The sequence below is a fragment of the Ochlerotatus camptorhynchus genome, unplaced genomic scaffold (assembly GCF_037179485.1).
Source record: "Ochlerotatus camptorhynchus isolate MF236.1 unplaced genomic scaffold, CSIRO-AGI_Acam_v1.1 ptg000438l, whole genome shotgun sequence".
Classification (NCBI taxonomy): domain Eukaryota; kingdom Metazoa; phylum Arthropoda; class Insecta; order Diptera; family Culicidae; genus Ochlerotatus; species Ochlerotatus camptorhynchus.
The window spans coordinates 636416-656106 of record NW_027040924.1 but is presented as its reverse complement, the minus strand read 5'-3'; positions in this window follow the sequence as shown (position 1 = coordinate 656106).

Here is a 19691-nt window from a genome sequence, read left to right as displayed (position 1 = left end):
AGAAAATTTATAAAAAATATTCCCACGATTCCAAAAGAGGAAAGGAAACCCGTTCAGGTGCAAAATTATCTCCCAATTTATAATTTCCCGTCCCATTTTCAAACCCTTCCCGTTTGCCCGGCTCACAGCACATGGAGAATGGGTGAAACCCTTTCCAAATGTATTAAAATTGAATCTGAAATTTTCATATTTATCCTTTTTCCTACTACTAGTACTACCGACTACATACTACTGGCGCTGCATATTTGATCGTTATAATTTCCCGGCCACTCCACACCTGTTCCCTTGCGCACTTTCCGAACGAAATTGACTGGAGAATACCGGTGCCTAACCAGCGCTGAAAGCAACCACTCACAGTTCCATCCCTCCGTTACTCGGAAGGAGTGGGGGTTGAAAAAGCATTGTTATGTGTGTAGTGTAGTGTAGTGCACAGTTTGATTTTTTCCAGCTCACTGAGGAAATTGTGAAGCGTGGTTGGAAAAATCATGACTCTTTTGCATTTTTCGGGAGTTTTGGGGAAAATCGTTTTTATTTTTATTTTTTCGCCGAATCCTTGTCCCAACCGCCGCCGTCATCCAATTCCGGGGAACCTCGGGGACAACTGGGGAGTAATGAAATTTAACAATTTTTTTTCCCGGAGCAGTCAACCTGAATCTGATCGGGAACGGAGGGGGAAATAGAAGTTCATTGAAAACGGATTTAATTTGATTGGAAATGGAAATCGAGCGTTTGTGTGGGGAATTTTCGCATCATCAAAAGCGTAAATTGACTGCATGAAGGTGTCTATTTTCCGGGGAAAGAATTAGCAGGGGAGGATCGGGGAGACTTTCCAAGTAACGTTTTTTCGTACACTGAAACGTTCTGCTGATTGCATTTATACAGCTTCGAGCTATTTACTATACGATATGAGGCAATTCCTGTAAATTCATGCAAATCTGACGAATCTAGTCATCTACCTTTTTGTTGGTAAAGCCCTTATCGCATGTTCCTTGCCAGTGTCGCCTACGGGATATTCATAATTATTTATTTATTTATGTAATCGCACAGACAGTTCGTACGATACACTTATTTAATTTAAAAAAATTCTTACTTTAAAAATCAGCGTCCCTGGTTGATATTAACTTTTGCTCAGACTGCACAGTCTATGTTATTGTTCAAGATGTCAAAAGACACACAAAACAGACGTTGTAGAAATCAGAGTCGATGTTATAATAAGAGTTCCGCCAATGTTGCGAAAAAACAGCACTGTTTGTGATTTTTTTTTTTTAACTCTTTATTTGTTCCAAATTCAAAATAAATTACATTTCATTTTTAACATAGGTGCTCCAGTTACTGCAGTAACGTACCAGCCTTAATTGTTATGATATATATCTAAGTGTTTTTACATTGTTCATGTCTTAGCAATTAAGTATTTTAAACAGGTTTTTTTTAACCTGCATGTCAGTATAACAATTGATATCTTAAAACTAAAAACTAGAACTAAATCTTATCTAAGTATAAAGGGAATTAATCGTTGCAATTGAGGATTGTAACGATTTTTGCCGGAAATTATTAATTATTCTGTTGGACATTTGTTCTAAAGTCTCAACATTCGAAATTCTATGTACTTCGGTAGTACTGTACCAGGGAGGCAACTTCAAAATCATTTTCAGAACTTTGTTCTGAATCATTTGAAGTGCTTTTTTCCTGGTAGTGCAACAACTAGACCATATTGGCACAGCGTAAAGCATGGCCGGTCTAAAAATTTGTTTAAATATTAGAAGTTTATTCGTCAGGCAAAGTTTGGATTTCCTGTTTATAAGAGGATACAAACATTTAATATATTTGTTACATTTGGCTTGAATGCCCTCAATGTGATCTTTAAAAGTTAATTTTTGGTCAAGTATTAATCCAAGATATTTCACTTGGTTTGACCAGGAAATTGGAACTCCGTTCATAGTGACTATGTGACTACTACTAGGTTTCAAAAACGAAGCTCTAGGCTTATGTGGAAATATTATAAGTTGAGTTTTGGAAGCGTTGGGAGAAATCTTCCATTTTTGTAAATAAGAAGAGAAAATATCTAAACTTTTCTGCAGTCTGCTGCAAATAACACGAAGACTTCTTCCTTTAGCGGAAATGCCTGTGTAATCAGCGAACAAAGATTTGTGGCAACCCTGAGGCAAATCAGGGAGGTCCGAAGTGAAAATGTTATACAATATAGGCCTAAGAATGCTACCCTGAGGAACTCCTGCTCTAACAGGTAGTCGATTAGATTTGGAATTTTGATAATTTACCTGCAGTGTTCTGTCAGTTAAATAATTTTGAACTAATTTCATAATATAAAGTGGAAAATTAAACTTTTTCAATTTAGCAATCAAACCTTCATGCCAAACACTGTCGAATGCTTTTTCTATGTCTAGAAGAGCAACTCCAGTTGAGTGGCCTTCAGATTTGTTTGAACGAATTAAATTGGTAACTCTTAAGAGTTGATGAGTAGTTGAATGCCCATGGCGAAATCCAAACTGCTCATCTGCAAAAATTGAGTTCGTATTGATGTGAAGCATCATTCTATTTAAAATTATCTTTTCAAAAAGTTTACTTATTGAAGAAAGCAAACTTATTGGACGGTAGCTAGAAGCTTCAGCTGGATTTTTATCCGGCTTCAAAATTGGAACAACTTTTGCATTTTTCCATTTATCAGGAAAGTATGCCAAATGGAAACATCTGTTAAATAATTTTACCAAGAAAGACAAGGTACTCTCTGGGAGTTTTTTGATGAGGATATAGAAAATTCCATCATCACCTGGAGCTTTCATATTTTGAAACTTTTTAGTTATAGACCTTACTTCGTCCAAATCAGTCCCCCAGGAATCATCAAAAATATTTTCCCGAGAGAAAATATTCAGATAATCCAGAGCAACCTGATTCTCAATAGGACTAGTAAGACCCAAACTAAAATTATGGGAACTCTCGAATTGCTTAGCAAGTTTCTGAGCTTTTTCCAAATATGTGATCAAAATTTTACCACCTTCTTTAAGCGCTGGAATAGGCTTTTGAGGTTTTTTCAAAATTTTTGTGAGTTTCCAAAAGGGTTTGGAACTCGGGTCTAATTTAGAAATATTATTTTCAAAAGTTTTGTTCCTCAGGGCAGAGAATCGCTTTTTAATTTGTTTTTGCAAATCCCGCCAGATAACCTTCATGGCAGGATCGCGTGTTCTTTGATATTGTCTCCTACGGACATTTTTAAGACGGATCAAGAGCTGAAGATCGTCGTCTATTATAATTGAATCGAATTTAACCTCCATTTTGGTATTGAGGCAGCTCTTGCTGCAACTATAGAAGTAGTCAGAGATTCAAGAGCATAATTAATTTCATCTTTGGTTTGCACAGGAATGTTTGGATCGAAGTTATATTCCATAAATGTTCGATATTGCTCCCAATCAGCTCTATGGTAATTGAAAGTAGAGCTGTTGGGATTACAAATTATTTCTTGGGATATTTCAAAAGTTACTGGAAGGTGATCAGAACCGAAGTCAGCATGGGTAACCAGTTGGCTACAAAGTTGACATGAATCAGTTAAGACCAAATCAATAGTGGAGGGATTTCTTGCAGAAGAAAAGCATGTTGGGCTGTTTGGATATTGAATAGTGTAATAACCTGCAGAACAATCATCAAACAGAATATTACCATTGGAATTGCTTTGAGCATTATTCCATGAGCGGTGTTTTGAATTAAAATCACCAATAATGAAGAATTTAGACCTATGACGGGTAAGTTTCTGGAGGTCACCCTTGAGAAAATTCTTTTTCTGGCCTACGCATTGGAATGGCAAATAGGCAGCTATAAACGTAAGTTGTCCAAATTTTGTTTCAACAGAAACTCCCAAAGTTTCAAAAACGTTGGTTTCAAATGAAGAAAGAATTTTATGTTTTATTCGTCTATGAACAATGATGGCAACGCCACCACAGGGTCCATCAAGACGATCATTTCTATAAATCAAATAATTTGCGTCCTTCTTAACCTTATGGTCAGGTTTAAGGAACGTTTCAGTTATAACGGAAATATGCACGTTATGAACTCGCAAAAAGTTAAATAGCTCGTCTTCATTATCTTTAAGAGATCGAGCATTCCAATTTACAATATTTAATGCTTTAAAATCCATTACTGAATTTTAAAGTCATGACAATATTATTTGCAAATTTTACTCCAGTTTGAATAGCATCAAACATGGAGTTAGATTTAAGCATATCAGAAATCATGTCAATTAATGATTTCTGTAAAAATTCCATTTTAGGGGCAGTAATGCTTCCTAAGTCAAAATTGTCAAAATTTCCGTTAGAATTACTTTGGTTAGTATTTTGATTTCTACCCGCTGCAATAGCAGCATAGGTAGCTCCATTAACTCGCTGAACATTGTTAGCAGCGAGGGGAGTAGGTACAGATGAAAAATTTGAAGCAGGGGTGATATTTGTACCTACGGGTACGAATGTAGAATTTGTTCCTCGCTGACCGTTGTTAACAGCAGAGGAATGTGTACCTGGTCGAAAACGTGGAGCGTTTCTTACCTGTCGGTTAGAACGAGATTGTAGGATCGCTTTGCGAGTCTTACATTCCCAAAAATTGGATTTGTGGTTTTCACCACAATTTGAACATTTAAATTTCTTAGGATCTTCCTTCACAGGACAGTCGTCCTTTGCGTGAGAGGAATCACCACAATTCATGCATTTAGCTGGCATGTAGCAATTTTTAGTTCCGTGACCCCATCCCTGGCACTTCCGGCACTGAGTGAGGTTTTGGTAATTTCCTCCAGTCTTCCTGAAGTGTTCCCACTTCACTCGGACATGGAGCATAAGGCTAGCTTTTTCTAAGGCCTTAAGGTTGTTTAGTTCACTAGACTTGAAGTGAACTAAATAAAAATCATTAGAAATCCCGTTGCGCGAATCGCCAGGACGGGATTTCATTTTCATTTTGATTACTTGGAGTGGCACAACTCCAAGTAATTTTGCCAGTTCATCTTTGATCTGATCCAGGGATTCACCACTGGGCAGTCCTTTCATGACAACCTTGAACACACGTTCAGTTTTGGTGTCGTAAGTAAAAAATTTGTGCTTCTTCTCAGTTAGATGCTTGAGAAGACATTTAAATCCGTCCAAGGTTTCAGCCAATACGGCAATTCACCCCGACGTCCAATTTGTAGAGAAAACTTAACTTTCACGAAGTTCAAAAGTTCCATGCGAAGAGCATGGAAATCGGAAGTGATTATCACAATAGGGGGAATCTTTTCCTTCTTGGCATTAAGCCGGGAAAGTTTATTAGAATTTTTCTTGGATGATGGATCATTCTCATCATCCGTGAGCAAATCAAATTGATTACTCAAATTAATTTCATCAGAAGGGGGGTCAAGAGTTTGCCCCTTTCTTTTGCGTTTAGGCGCCATGGCGGCAGTAAATTTTTATCCAAATCGACTTCCAAGCAGATTACTATAAGAATCTGAAGGATCGAAGAGGAATTTTCCAAATCGATATCCAAGAAGGATTACCTCGGGTAGGGTCCAAACAAGGATCGAAGAGGAATAAAGTTGAACAAGGTAGAAATTTTACAGGTTGAGCACTGAAAAGTGCTGTTTAAATTTGTTGTAGCTTTAGGTAGTAGTAACACTTCCTTCAGCAAAAATCAAATAGATCCGCACGGCAAGAGAGCACGATGCGGACTGTTTGTGATTTATTTTTCGTCAGAGTAAACGGCAACCATTTATTTTGCGTTAACATCGGATGACTTCTATTCAGAAGTGAAAAATTACATGTCGATAACAGAGCTCCTGGTAGACAAAACCAAATATTTTTTTTTTCCTTTGGTTTGTTTTTTCCGTCGATCTTGTTTTCCGTGCTGAGCACCAAAGCTACCGACGTGCCAGGAAGGCAGCTCCCACACCTGGACCCTACCTATCGACCCATCTACTCATGAACCGGGGACCAACGGTTTTACTTCCCATCCGAAGGAAGGCGTGATCAGAGATTTTTTTTTATATCTTTATTAAGGAGACTTTCAGCCCTCGGCTGGTTCGTCTCCCTTCCCATGATCAGAGATGTTTGCCTCAGAACATCCCGGCGGCGCCGACTGGGATTGAACCCAGGCCTGCTGGGGTGAGAGGTAATCACGCTTACCACTACACCACCGGCGCCGTTGTACTAAAATATTGTCAATAACGAATGCAATACTTGGTTGTGGGAACAATAATGTTTATTTACTTTGCTCGTTTGATACCCCGCTTGACAATTCGATTGGTATTCCTGGCTTCACTCTTTGCGGGATTCTTAATTTAACATTGACTCTGGTAGTAATTATCTCCTTTTTGTCTATTAGGGCGCATCGATGTTCACAAGATGGTAGACTTACAGGATCATTCCAGGGCGGCATTCGCAATACATATCGCAAACATTTTCGTTAAGTTAGCTGTCTTCTCTGGACAAGCACACCATAATCAAGTATGCTGCATAGCTCCAGGTGATGATGGAATTTTCTATATCCTCATCAAAAAACTCCCAGAGAGTACCTTGTCTTTATTGGTACAATTATATAACAGATGTTTACATGTATGATATAAAATGTTGTTCTAATTTTGAAGCCGAATATTTTTTGGAGCTAAACTTTAATTAGCGAGCACGCTCTGCTCTGTCATCTACGCTACGATCAAAACATGTGCGTACCAGGGATGGTTCGGACGGCAGCCAAATCGGGAAATTAGCGAGGAAAATCATCGAAGTTTCCAGGTAAGTGCTACCATTGCAGTGAATTTAGGCATAAGAAGTTTGATTGCCCAAAAATCAATTCGCGTTTGACTTTCAACGTTGGCAGTTGAGCTCGTGATCTGGTGTGCATTTTTTCTTCCCTTGTTTGCTGCGTGCTGGCGTTCCGCCTCCCTTGTGCTTGTCGAATGCTGTCATCGTCGTGTTTGTGCGTTGAGGTCTGGGGGCAAGACAGCTTTTGATTGTGAGTAATATTTTAGTTAATTTTGAGCACCTTTTTGTGTTTATTCCCGAACTGTCAAACAAAGACGTTCAACAATGAGAAAACGTTCAACGGTGATAAGTGAACCCTGATAAATGTGGGCGTCTTAGTGGAATAGTAGTTGTATAAATAAAGAGATAAAAAGGTGGTTTACACTGGATAACCATCCATAGATCCCATGACCTTCCTACATTAACTATAAGCAATTCTATTTGCCACTAAGTTCGTGCCGAGATTGGTAGGAAAGCAATACATTGTTATCGTATAGTCATATTTTATATGTTATATGTTATATTATATGTTTCGATCAAACCAAATATAGCTCCCATCTATCTAGAATTCTCAACTTATTCATGTTTATTTGAGATGCTGAAATTTGTAATGTGTAGACATGCAGAACCTCTGCTTTTCCAAGCACATGAAGCCTCATAAAGTACGTCATGCTAGGTGATACGGATACACTTTTCATGTTAGGCCATCTTTAGATATGGCATTTTTTACCTTGTTTGCCTTTACATACAGTAAAGTTCTTAGATTCCGCTTATCAGTGTGATTCATGCTGTTAATAGATTCAATAGATTAAATAACGATTTATAACAAGAATATAATAAAATAATTCTGATTCTTTTCCTCCTTTGACACATAATGTTGATTTACACTGTAGTTTGTTTTTGTTGATGGATATAAGGTCAGACTACTTGATCATTTTTGAGTAATTATGAGATACTTATGTCGTTTTCGTTTTTGCGGTGTAGCACTGGTGTAGTGTAAGCAGGAATAAGCGCGAGTCTTTGACAGCTCAACATCATTTGTTTGTAAACAAAGGTGCATCCTATATCTACACCCTAAAATATTTCGGTGTACGGCAGTGTAGCACCATAGAGGTAACTCTAAGACCACTGGGTCCCGAAGAAAATCATTATTATTTTGGCTCACTCAGTACCAGAACAACGGTCCCAAGCAGTCCCAAGCTATTTCACTCACCCCTGCATGTTCTGCATGAATCCACACACCCCTGATGTTATCTGTCAAACTTTCATAGCGAATCAAAACAAACATAGTGTAGTAATAGAATTTCAACTAGAATAGGGTACGTTAATCGTTTGCTTGGGACCAATAGGCTACTAAAGTGGTGAGCCAATTTAAAATCGTTAGTTTCGTATTGATTGTTGGTAGCACCGGTGTAGCTACACCGCAAAAACGAAAACGACATTAAATTTACTCTGAGCAAAAATATTAACTTTGAGTACAGCTGGCTTGTCCCTAGGTTGAAGTTGTGTTTCAGAAATGCAATCGAAGTGTGCCGTGGCCACTATTAGACGCGTTTGTTTTCGGTCGCTGAAGTTATCGGTTCTGATTTCGGCGCTGGTCGCGAGTTGATTCGACCGGTGAGGAGCTGGTGCTGCATCTTACAAACTGTGTACTGGCGAATTGAAGCCGTTGTGTCGCGAGTGATCGGTGATGGAAATTGGACGCAGTCCTTTTTTTTCTCTGCTGAGGTACCTCTAGTTGGAGCAGCTAAAGTGTGTTTCGTGGTTCTTGGGGGTTTAAGCTGCTGTATGAGGATCAAAAGGTGAGAGTGCCGTTTTTTAACACCGGTTAAAGAAGCAGCGGCAGTAATCTATGGGAGCTCTTCGAAATTATCGTGATCTAATAGATTCCTTTGCAACATCGGGTGCGATCTTTCCTTTATTTTTCTTTTAACTTTCATTCCATTATTATATGAAACATTAAATGCTGGGTATGGGACGGTCCACCATCGATTGAAGCGAAATGGATGTGGAGAGCGGAAATGCCAACTCCCTGTCTTTACCATTTCTTGAAAAGAGGGCGGGCTCTTCTTCCCACTAATTGAGACGATGTCCTGTTTTTTGACCGGTTGTATCCTGTTGTTGGAAAGAGATTCTCATTTATTCCGTGGATGCACGTGGGCGATGTGGCCACGGATTCCACCAAACCGTTTTGGCCCTTCATACAATGGCAGGATGAGTACAACTAGAGGTTATTAAACTTGATCAAGTCGAACAGCGAGGATAGTCCACAGTCTACCGTCAGTTGTCTTGTTAAAGTGAGTGGTAGTTTCATATCATATCATATCATATATCAAGAAGTTTAATTGCCCAAAAGTGAAGAAATGGAACGGTCGGGCTCAGGTCGCAAATGTGTCGATTGATAAGGAAGTGGGCCCTTGTTTCCGGCGCGACAGTTTCACCGAGCAGGATGAAATAGAGTGGGTCTTGGATTCAGCTGCTAGCTGCCACATGATCTGCAACGAAGGTCGAAGGATATTTCCAGGTGCTAAGGGAACTGGATGAACCGTTACAGATCGACAGTGCAAAGGATGGTGAGAAGCAGATAGCCACCAAGGAAGGTACTGTGAAGGGAAAACTATGCGTCGGAGGAAATCGATACACCCTGTCGTTTGGGAATGTTGAAATTCAATCTCCTGTCATTGGCAAAACTGCTGAAGGCTGGGGTGAATGTAGAATTCAAACCAGATCGAAAACTACAGTCAGGATAACAAAATCACCGGTATTGCAAAGCTAAATGGTAACCTGTTCTATTTGCAGATGGATCGATTGACATGTGGATCGGTGATGGCAACCGATTGAGATTCGATGCTGCAGCTTTGGCACAAAAAATATTGGCAACTCAGTTTCAAGAATGTGCTAAGGCTGAAAACTCAAGCGTGGTGGATGGATTGGACTACGCGAAGGGCGACGATGAAGGTAAGATGGTGAGGCAACCATTCAACGGAACAAGACCGGAGACACGAAGGCCACTGGAACGCGTGCATTCAGACCTATGTGGGCAGATAACTCCGCCAACGACTGATGGCTATCGTTGTTTTCCGTTGTTTGTGGATGATTATACGCACTTCGGAATCTGAAGAAGAAGGATCGAAGATATCGAATTTACGATCCGATTTGGGGCATGAATTGTTCTCGAAGGAGCAGCTATCGTTCTACTAGGAGAAGGACATTCAAGTGGAATCCACGGTGGGACACAATGTCGTCAAAAAACGTTACAAGCGATTTGCAGTTGAGAAAATGAGAACTATGCTATTGGAATCCAGTGAACCAAAGCATCTTTGAAGAGAAGCTATTCTGAACGCATTGTGACAATGCACGGTGGTCCAGAATGCAGATTTAGGTGGAAGGATATGTTATGAGACGGAAATTGAAATTTTAGACTAAAAGTCTGTTATACAAAATTGATCCTTATAGTTAGGCCTTTATTTTTATGACAATGAATTCTAGGGTGGTTCTTATAAATCCAAAATCTACCTTTTTTAAATTCAGGTAAACTTTCTTCGACAAAGTTATAGCTGTGCTAATTCCAACTAAACTTTACAACTTTTTTGTATCTCTTAAATTGACCGATTTAAAGCTATTTTCTTGAATTGATTTAGGGTGTCTCTAAAAAACAGTTGTTTTGCTCTAGGTTTCTTATTTCAAATTTCTCAGCAAAGGTGTCTTGAAATAACTTTTAGATCTTAAGAAATTTTTGCTGCGCAAAGCTTGGCGATATCTTTTACCGATCAAGAACTTTTGACGTTTTACTCATAAAAATATACCCTTTTCAAATGTTAATATCTCCGGTTGGGGCAAACAAAAAAAAAAGTTATTTTAAGGAATTTGAAAGGGCGGATTTTATTTTCAATAATATGAAATTAATAGAGGTATGTTATTTTTTAAACTCGTTCAAAATCTTTTTGAATTTATTCATATTTTGGTATATTTCTTTAATTAGAAGAAATACAGACTTTATCTATAAAAGAGCTTTAAAAGTCTCTAGAAAATGACTTTCTTGAGAAATTTGAAATAAAAAAGATAGTGATAAAAAACTATTTTTTTTCAGGAACACCCGTAGTCAACTCCGAAAAATTACTCTAAAACGAGAACGTTAAGATATGGAAAAAAAATTATCTGCGACAAAGTTGCTTGATATTAATTCAGCTACATTTTTTAAACAACACATGTTTTTATTTTGTAAAACATAAAAGTAATTTTTTTAAATCCAACACCCTGACGTTTGCAAACACCAAAAGATTGGAGTTTTTAAGCACAAATTCCTTCACACAAAAAGCTAAATTTTTATTTCAATGATAATAAAAACCATCCTTGAATTCATAGTCATAAAAATGAGGGCCTAACTATAAGGAACAAGGAATAAGGAAGAAGAGATTTTTAGTCTAAAGTTTCAATTTCAGGTTCAAAACATATCCTTTCACTTAAATCTGCATTCTGAATCTCTGTGCAATGTGACAACAGAATTCCAAGTGAAGCAATAAAAGGTACTTTGACTATATGTTTTAGTATTACTTCTACGTGAGGTCAACGATTTACATAGTTGAAGATGCTAATTTCAAATAACAGACTGTAGTGGTAATTTTTATACGATAGATGAAGTAGATGAAAGCATAGAGTTGATAGTTCCGTTAGAGTACGGCAGTGTGAAGATTGCATATAGATATTAGAATAGCGAGCTAGGACAACTTTTAAGGAAGGTACAAATCGGTTTTTTCATCTCTCTTTACCAAACTCCCCCCTTGGAGAGGGATGGTGAGGAGTGTGTGTCCCCGCCACCACTGGCAAAAAGAGATGAAAACCGACCGCTCAAGTACCAACTGCGTGTTTGAAACAGTTCTACCGATTTTTTACCGCACTACGGTTGTTATTTGAAGGAAGGCATCCAGTCGTAGGTTTGGAAATTGCAACTATTGTTTACCCCTCCAAACCTACGACTGGATGCCTTCCTTCAAATAACAACCGTAGTGCGGTAAAAAATCGGTAGAACTGTTTCAAACACGCAGTTGGTTCTTGAGCGGTCGGTTTTCATCTCTTTTTGCCAGTGGTGGCGGGGACACACACTCCTCACCATCCCTCTCCAAAGGGGGAGTTTGCTAAAGAGAGATGAAAACCGATTTGTACCTTCCTTAAAAGTTGTCCTAGCTCGCTATTCTAATATCTATATGCAATCTTCACACTGCCGTACTCTAACGGAACTATCAACTCTATGCTTTCATCTACTCCATCTATCGTATAAAAATTACCACTACAGTCTGTTATTTGAAATTAGCATCTTCAAATAAAAGGTAATCAAACCCCTGCGGAATGCCATCAATCGGTGAAAAGCCAGATGTTATGAAGCTAAGAGTGCTTGGATGTCAAACGTTCTGTGTGTCATGCTTGGGTACGCACCGACTGGATACCGTCTCTGGGACATAAGATAGCGGAAATTGTTCGTGGCTCATGATGTAAAATTCAGTGAGTTCGCATTTCCATTCAAGTGAACAAATGAAAGTGCCGATCATAGATTTATCATACCGGAGGAAGTTCCACCAGTTTTCGAGCAAGATCAACCTGAAAATGAACCAAGCGATAATGATGATGCTCGTGACACTGATGGAGATCCGGATGCTCAACAGGAATACAACGAAGAAGGTGCACAATCACAATCGGAAAGGGATAAATCCAGTGGATATGTTCAGGCATGGAAAATCATTTACATTCATTTCATGCAATCATTTACATTCATTTGCCTCTAACTTTTTTCATAATTAGCATTCCGCAAAATGATGTATAAAGCTTTAGTAGGTTTTGTTATTAGCTACAACTTTTGCCCATAACTCAAATCTGTATCTCTTATGCATCACGAATTAGAGCGGGCAGAACTTGTTACTGTTTTTCAGTGAATGTAAAATAAATTCACTGACAAACAGTAGTGGCTTCTGTTCGCTCTGGTTCGCCATACATAAGAGATACGGATTTGAGTAATTAACACAAGTTGTAGCTAATAATAAAACCTACAAAAGCTTCGTACACCATTTTGCGGAATTCTGTTGATGAAAAAAGTTAGGGGCAAATATTGTAAATGAATGCACGAAATGAATGCAAATGATTTTCCATGCCAGGATATGTTCCGTGGTCCAGTGGTCGAGAGTGCAAGAAACCAGGTTGGTTCGCAGATTTCATTTCTAAATACAGAGCTCTTAAAGAGATAAAACGATGTCAATGGCCATCCGAACGAAGGTGAGTCGAGGCAAGCGATTCAAGACGAGCTGAAATCCCTGGACGATAACGGAACCTGGTCAACTGCCCTGACGAGGTTAAGCCCGTACTATTCCACTTGCAACTTTGTGTTCAACCTGAAAACGGATGCTGACGCACGTCCAATGCTCTCCAAGGCGAGGATGGTAGCCAAGGAATAAACAGCGAAAAGATCTGCACTACGAGGAGACGTTTGCACCTGTAGCTCGATTGACTACCATCAGGACTCTATTGGCAGTGGCTGCTACAGAATTTTTGAATGGGAAGCTCAACGAAAAGATATACGTGCAGTGTCCAGAGGGGACAAAGTTTCAACATGGAGAGGTATGTTTGCTGCAGCGGTCACTATATGGGTCATCGAGGTGCTTGAACAGCCCTTTCAACGAATTTCTTACAAGCATGGGTTTCGTGCGGTTGAAGCATGACCAGGCATGGCAAATCATTCACATTCATTTACATTCATTTGCCTCTAACTTTTTCCATCAACAGAATTCCGTTGAATAATGCTTGAAACTTTTGTAGGTTTTGATTTCAACTACAACTTTTGTCAAAAACTCAAATCTGTATCTCTTATGCATGACGAACTAGAGCGGGCAAAACTTGTTACTATTTTTCAGTGAATGTAATTAACATTCACTGAAAAACATAGGTAAGTTCTGTTCGCCCCGGTTCATCATGCATAAGATATACAGATTTGAGTTATTGAAAAAGGTTGTAGCTAATATCAAAACCTACAAAAGCTTCATACATCGTTTCATGGAATTCTGTTGATGAAAAAAGTTAGAGGCAAATGAATGTAAATGAATGCACGAATTGAATGTAAATGATTTGCCATGCCTGTATGACTACTGCCTGTACGTTCGAGTCCGTAGAGATGAGACAGTCTACATTGTAGTGTATGTGGACGATCTGCTCATCGTTGCTGGGGTTGAAACTATCATAAATAACCTTAAAACCAAGCTGATGCAGAAATTACATCCTTTCCTCGGGATCAAAATCGAGTCAGATTTGAATCATGGACTAGCATAGCTATCCCAGACTAGCCAGATAGAGAGAATGATTGTTCGTTTTAATATGGAACATTGTAATTAATCATTAGTAATAAATAATTGTAATAAATTAGTTAGGTAGGTTCCGATTTAACACATTGTAGATTCATTTTTATACCTGTTATCTTCACTTTTTACCCTTCTTACAAAGAAGGGTATAGATATCACTTGAAAAACCGACTATCGATCCGAGGCCCGGAGGGCCGAGTGTCATATACCATTCGACTCAGCTCGACGAGATCGGAACATGTCTGTGTGTGTGTACGTGTGTATGTGTGTATGTGTGTATGTGTGTATGTGTGTGTATGTAACGAAATGAATGCGCTCACGTTTCTCAGCAACCGCTCAACCGATTTGGACAAACTCGGCGCCAAATGATAGGTCTTGGGGTCCCATTGAACGCTATTGAACGGTTTTGGAATCGGTGAACCGGTTCCGGAGATATGGCCGGAATAAGATCCGTTGAATATGGGCCTTCACGCTGGATTCAACGGAAAACGTATCAAAACCATCATGCGACACATCAAATTACTACAGAATGCAAAAATAAGATCAATGCAAGTCGTGTTAGGTGTTCCAGACCACATTGGACACACTTGGACATGTTCCGGGTACCCCGGGGAAGTTGCTTGAATATGAATTGAATTAAAACCCATTAAATCACATTAAAATACGATGATAAGGTGATTGGTAGCCTCACCAAATAGACTACACCCGGATATATTCCGGGTACCCCCAGGCAGTGGCGTAGCGTCACTGGATGACACGGGGGTGGGGGGCTTGGTCACTGATAATGACAATAAAATAAATAATCTTGAATAAGTAAGAAGGGTCTGATCACACCATAGGTGGATAAATTTTGGGTTTTACCTAGGGGATGAGTACTTAAGGGGGTTAGATTTTGATAAGTTCTTTAGTGCGAATGACACTGATGAAGACATTGTACAATTTTTGAGACTGGGCGTTGTGAGCATCCCTACCATAGGAAGCCTGCTGTACATCATGATGGGTACACGAACCGACCTATGTTTTGTCGTTGGATACTTGGCAAGGCTCCAGGATTCAGTCGGTGATGAACATTGGAAGCACACTAAACGAGTGCTGATGTACCTACAGGAGACGAAAGATTTGAAATTGGTCTACATGAGGAAGCCAAAGGTACCAGCAAAGATGAATACTAAGATGAAACTGTCGGAAGAAAAACTTTCTATTTTAGTGTCTTCTTTCACGGTCCCTTTCATCCAATGAGAACCCCCCGTATTCAAGGTAATTTTGTGGTTGTGCTGCCCCCTCGGAAGAGATGAAATTTTGCGCTCATTTTTATCAAAACAATCACACCAAAGTCAGAGATGTCCCATTTTTTAATTACTCGATTAACAACTAATCGATTATTTTTTGTTCGCTGTGCTGCCATTTTTATACCAATGAGAGTGCAGCACATGTTTGAAACGATCGGTGATGATCCTGTGGTGATGTTAATGCTTATATCGGCATGATGTAAACGATTATTCGAATGAAAATCGGACATCACTAGATGGATGTGAAACGTCATTTCAAATATAAGAACCGTTCATAAATAATGATACAATTTGAAAGGGACCGGGGCTAATCACAAATTACGTCTCCATGGTAACTGAAATAAACACGAGTGTTCACCGGTTGGTACCAGTGCCTATGTGGACGCGGAAACTGACCGCAAGTGCGTGTCTGAATTTTTGTTGAAGGTGCATGGAAAAATTGTTGCATGGTCGTCAAAAAAGCAATCAACCGTGACGATGCCTTCAACTGAATCCGAGTACATTGTCATGAGTTCCTGTGTAAGCGAGTCGATTTGGATGACTGGCTTGATGACAGATCAATCAGCAGAGTTTCTGATCCCGATACCACTATTTCAAGACAACCAAGGAGCTATTGCAATGGCCGAACGAGAGGAGACGAAGCGAGCCAATTAGATCGACGTGAAGTTCCACTTCATCCGTGATGCAGTTGCAGAAGGTAAGATCGAATTGATCTACGTTCCTACGCAGAAACAACAAGCAGACATCCTCACGAAATCTCTTCCCGGTCCTATTTTTACTGAATGAAGATTGGATTGGAAGGAAATAACTGGTAGGGGCTGTTGGAAATCAAAGTAACCTTAGTTTTTGCAGTTCATTTGTTATTTCCATGTTGCTATCAACAAGATTGCGACAACTGCATAGCATCGAGGAAATAGGCAATGAACTGCAAAACCGTAGGTTACTTTGATTTCAAACAAAATCCAGCTGAAGCTTCTAGCTACCGTCCAATAAGTTTGCTTTTTTCAATGAATTAATTTTTTGAAAAGATAAATTTGAATAGAATATTGCTTCACATCAATATGAACTCAATTTTGCAGATAAACAGTTTGGATTTCGCCATGGGCATTTAACTACTCATCAACTCCTGAGAGTTACCAATTTAATTCGCTCAAACAAATCTGAAGACTGCTCAACTGGAGTTGCTCTCTTCTAGCCTTAGAAAAAGCATTTGACAGTGTTTGGCATGAAGATTTGATTGCTAAATTGAAAAAGCAATTTTGGGCCTGTATTGTATAACATTTTCACTTCGGGCCTCCCTGATTTGCCTCAGGATTGCCACAAATCTTTGTTCGCTGATGAGGAAAAAGTCTTCGTGTTATTTGCAGCAAACTGCAGAAAAGTTGAGATATTTTCTCTTCTTATTTACAAAAATGCATACAAGTGAACAGAAGAACGTTTTTGGGCAATAAACATCTTCAAACTGCTGCGAGTTCCGTTGAATGAATCCAAGGACGGTGATATATCACTCCTCAGTCAGTTCCCGATCTGTGCAGATATGTTATTTATTTCTCGTTTTTTAAAAGTTACAAAATTATTCAGCATTCACATTGGAACCGTTCTGTGCTTCCTGGAAATTGAAGCATATTTGTGTTTCCTTCTCATGAATCATTTGATTTCAACTCAGCTTCTGACCGTTCCGAAAACGACTCGCTATTTCTTCCTTGATACGCACTGTTTTGATATCCTTTTCATCCTTCCTTCAACGAAAAATAATTTGCTTCGAACGCAGATTTAACCTACCATAGGAAAATAGTTCAAATATTTCATTTTTTGTCTTTCTCAGGTAATTATCCACCCTTCCGATTGGTATGTACAACACTTTTACGAAACACTTGCAGCTTGCCTATTCAGATGCATGTTAGTTTAAGTTTTACTTTGTATTTTGCTTATTTTGTTCACATAATAGAACCTATATTCTATAAACTTCCATCTAAACAATGTACTCAATTAATATCGTAATAGGAAAACTTGCGCTGCATTTTGTTCTGCTTCGTCCTTCAACTAGCCGCTAATCACTATATGGATGTATCGGATTAGATTTACTCGATCAAATCGAAGAAATTCCAAACAAACTCAACAAATAACACACAATAATACACACAAACACGCACCCATTCGCCCGTAAACAGAAACATCACACTGGAACTGAAGCTGTAACGTGTGGTTTCTTCTTCGCCAATTCGCTCCCTGGAAAGACTCTGCACTAGGAAGCTCGCAAAAGCTTCTGACTGATAATATTAACGTTACTCATGTATGTCAACTAAAACCGTGAACCTTCCGTTGTTAAGTTATTTTTTCTGTCTTCGGCTCATTCGTTCTACCACTACCTACTCTCATCGTGGATAGTAATGTAGATTTTGTTTTTGTGTTTACTTTACGTTGTTTACATTTTAGTTTGAGGAAAAGCTCGATGAATAATGATTTGTTTTGCATTAGTTTTTATTTTTTCGTTTTATTTTATTTTTTTTTTATTTACATATTCGGCTTCTATTTGGTGTGTGGTCTCTTGGTTTGCTTCCATAGATGGTTTTATGTGAATGGAAATGGAAACGGAAGTAGGTGTTCTTCTCAGTTTTGTTTTATTATAAAGCTTGTTGCCTGGCTGAGACGAGGATCTAAAATGAAAAATGATCTCACATAAAAGGATCGGCGAGTGAAACATAAGATTGAAAAATAAAATCTACCAAAATAACAATGTTAAGATATCTGAAGCATTGCTGTAAACAGTTATGAACATTGGTAATGCTAATGGTGGGGATCCTCCACAGTTCTCATCACATTTGAATTCAATTTACCGCAACCTCGTGTTTAGGCCTTGAACTGAGAAAATGTCTAGCATTTGCAATAAAATTTCATAATTTCCAACAAATGAAGAACGGCTAACAAAAAAACGGCCCCAGAAAATATCACAATGCTTTCCAGACTTAGGATTTCAAATATTCCAGACTAGAAAAATATCAAGACTGACACTTAAATTTTAAAACTTTGGGCCCATAAAATGTTTACACCTGATTGTTTATCCTTAATTAGTCTTCCGTCGATCTGATTTTCTGACGCCAGGCCACGGAGACCCTACCCATCAAGCTCATGGACCGGGGACCAACGGCTTTACTTCTCTTCCAAAGGAAGGCATAATCAGAGAATCTATGCCTCAGGAAATCCCTGCGGTGCCGACTAGGATTGAACCCAGGCCCTTTGGAGTGAGAGGCAACCACGCTTACCACTAGATCACCGGCGCCGCTATTTTACACCTGCTAATTTAATAAGAACATTAGAAATTCAAAGCTGATATAGACAACAGTATACTACTCATTTCATGGCAATCAATAAATCATGCTAGGGTAGAGAACTACTTCGGCCTAATCGCCCATTTTGGGCCTATCGAGAAGAAAACTTCAAATAAATCCATGATTTCAGAGTTAACAAGTCAATTATGCGTTTGGTACGATACTTTAGTTAATAAACTACCGAACGAAGTCAATGAGAACGCGTGATATGAATGTTTGCACCCATTATTCCCAAAAACAAAAGAAGCGCTCCGACCGCATCAATTTTTATCTTCATTCGATAGGCCGAAGTGAAGTCATTAGCGTTACAATGGTGTTTCAATGCGTTAGGCCGAGTTTAGAATCCGTAGGCCGAGTTTGGCGTCAAGAAGCAGTGTTAGACTTTTAACAATATCTCAACAATTTATTTCTCTTTATCAAATCTTACGGTACGTACGGAAAGGTAAATAAATTTGGAAGCCATCATTAATAAAAACATTCCGTTTGGTGCTAAACTACGCAAGATTAGGCTAGGCTAAGTGCGGGTTGTGCTTAACAGGCCGGAAATGGGGTAGTTAACCCTATAACATAAACGTCGCCTAAATTCCACACGTCATCATCATGTATCTCACACTTAATTTTGCGCTTATTGTGAAACACATCCATCTCATGTGTGAATCTTATGCTATTAACCATGTCTGAACACTATGGATTTGAATTGTGACACACTTGGATTCTATGTGCCTCATTTGGTGATATCAATAGCTTTGCACATCATAGTTCAATATTCTACAATATTCTTCTTTATCGACTTCTACTTTACCGACTATAAAAATGAATCGACAAAGATATAAACAAAGCTGCCAGAGGCCAGAGTTTCAATCATGCACTGTTGAGGTGTGCTGTTGCCGGAGTCTTCGTTCGATCTCACTGTGCCACGGTCAGGCATGGAAAATCATTTGCATTCATTTCATACATTCATTTACATTCATT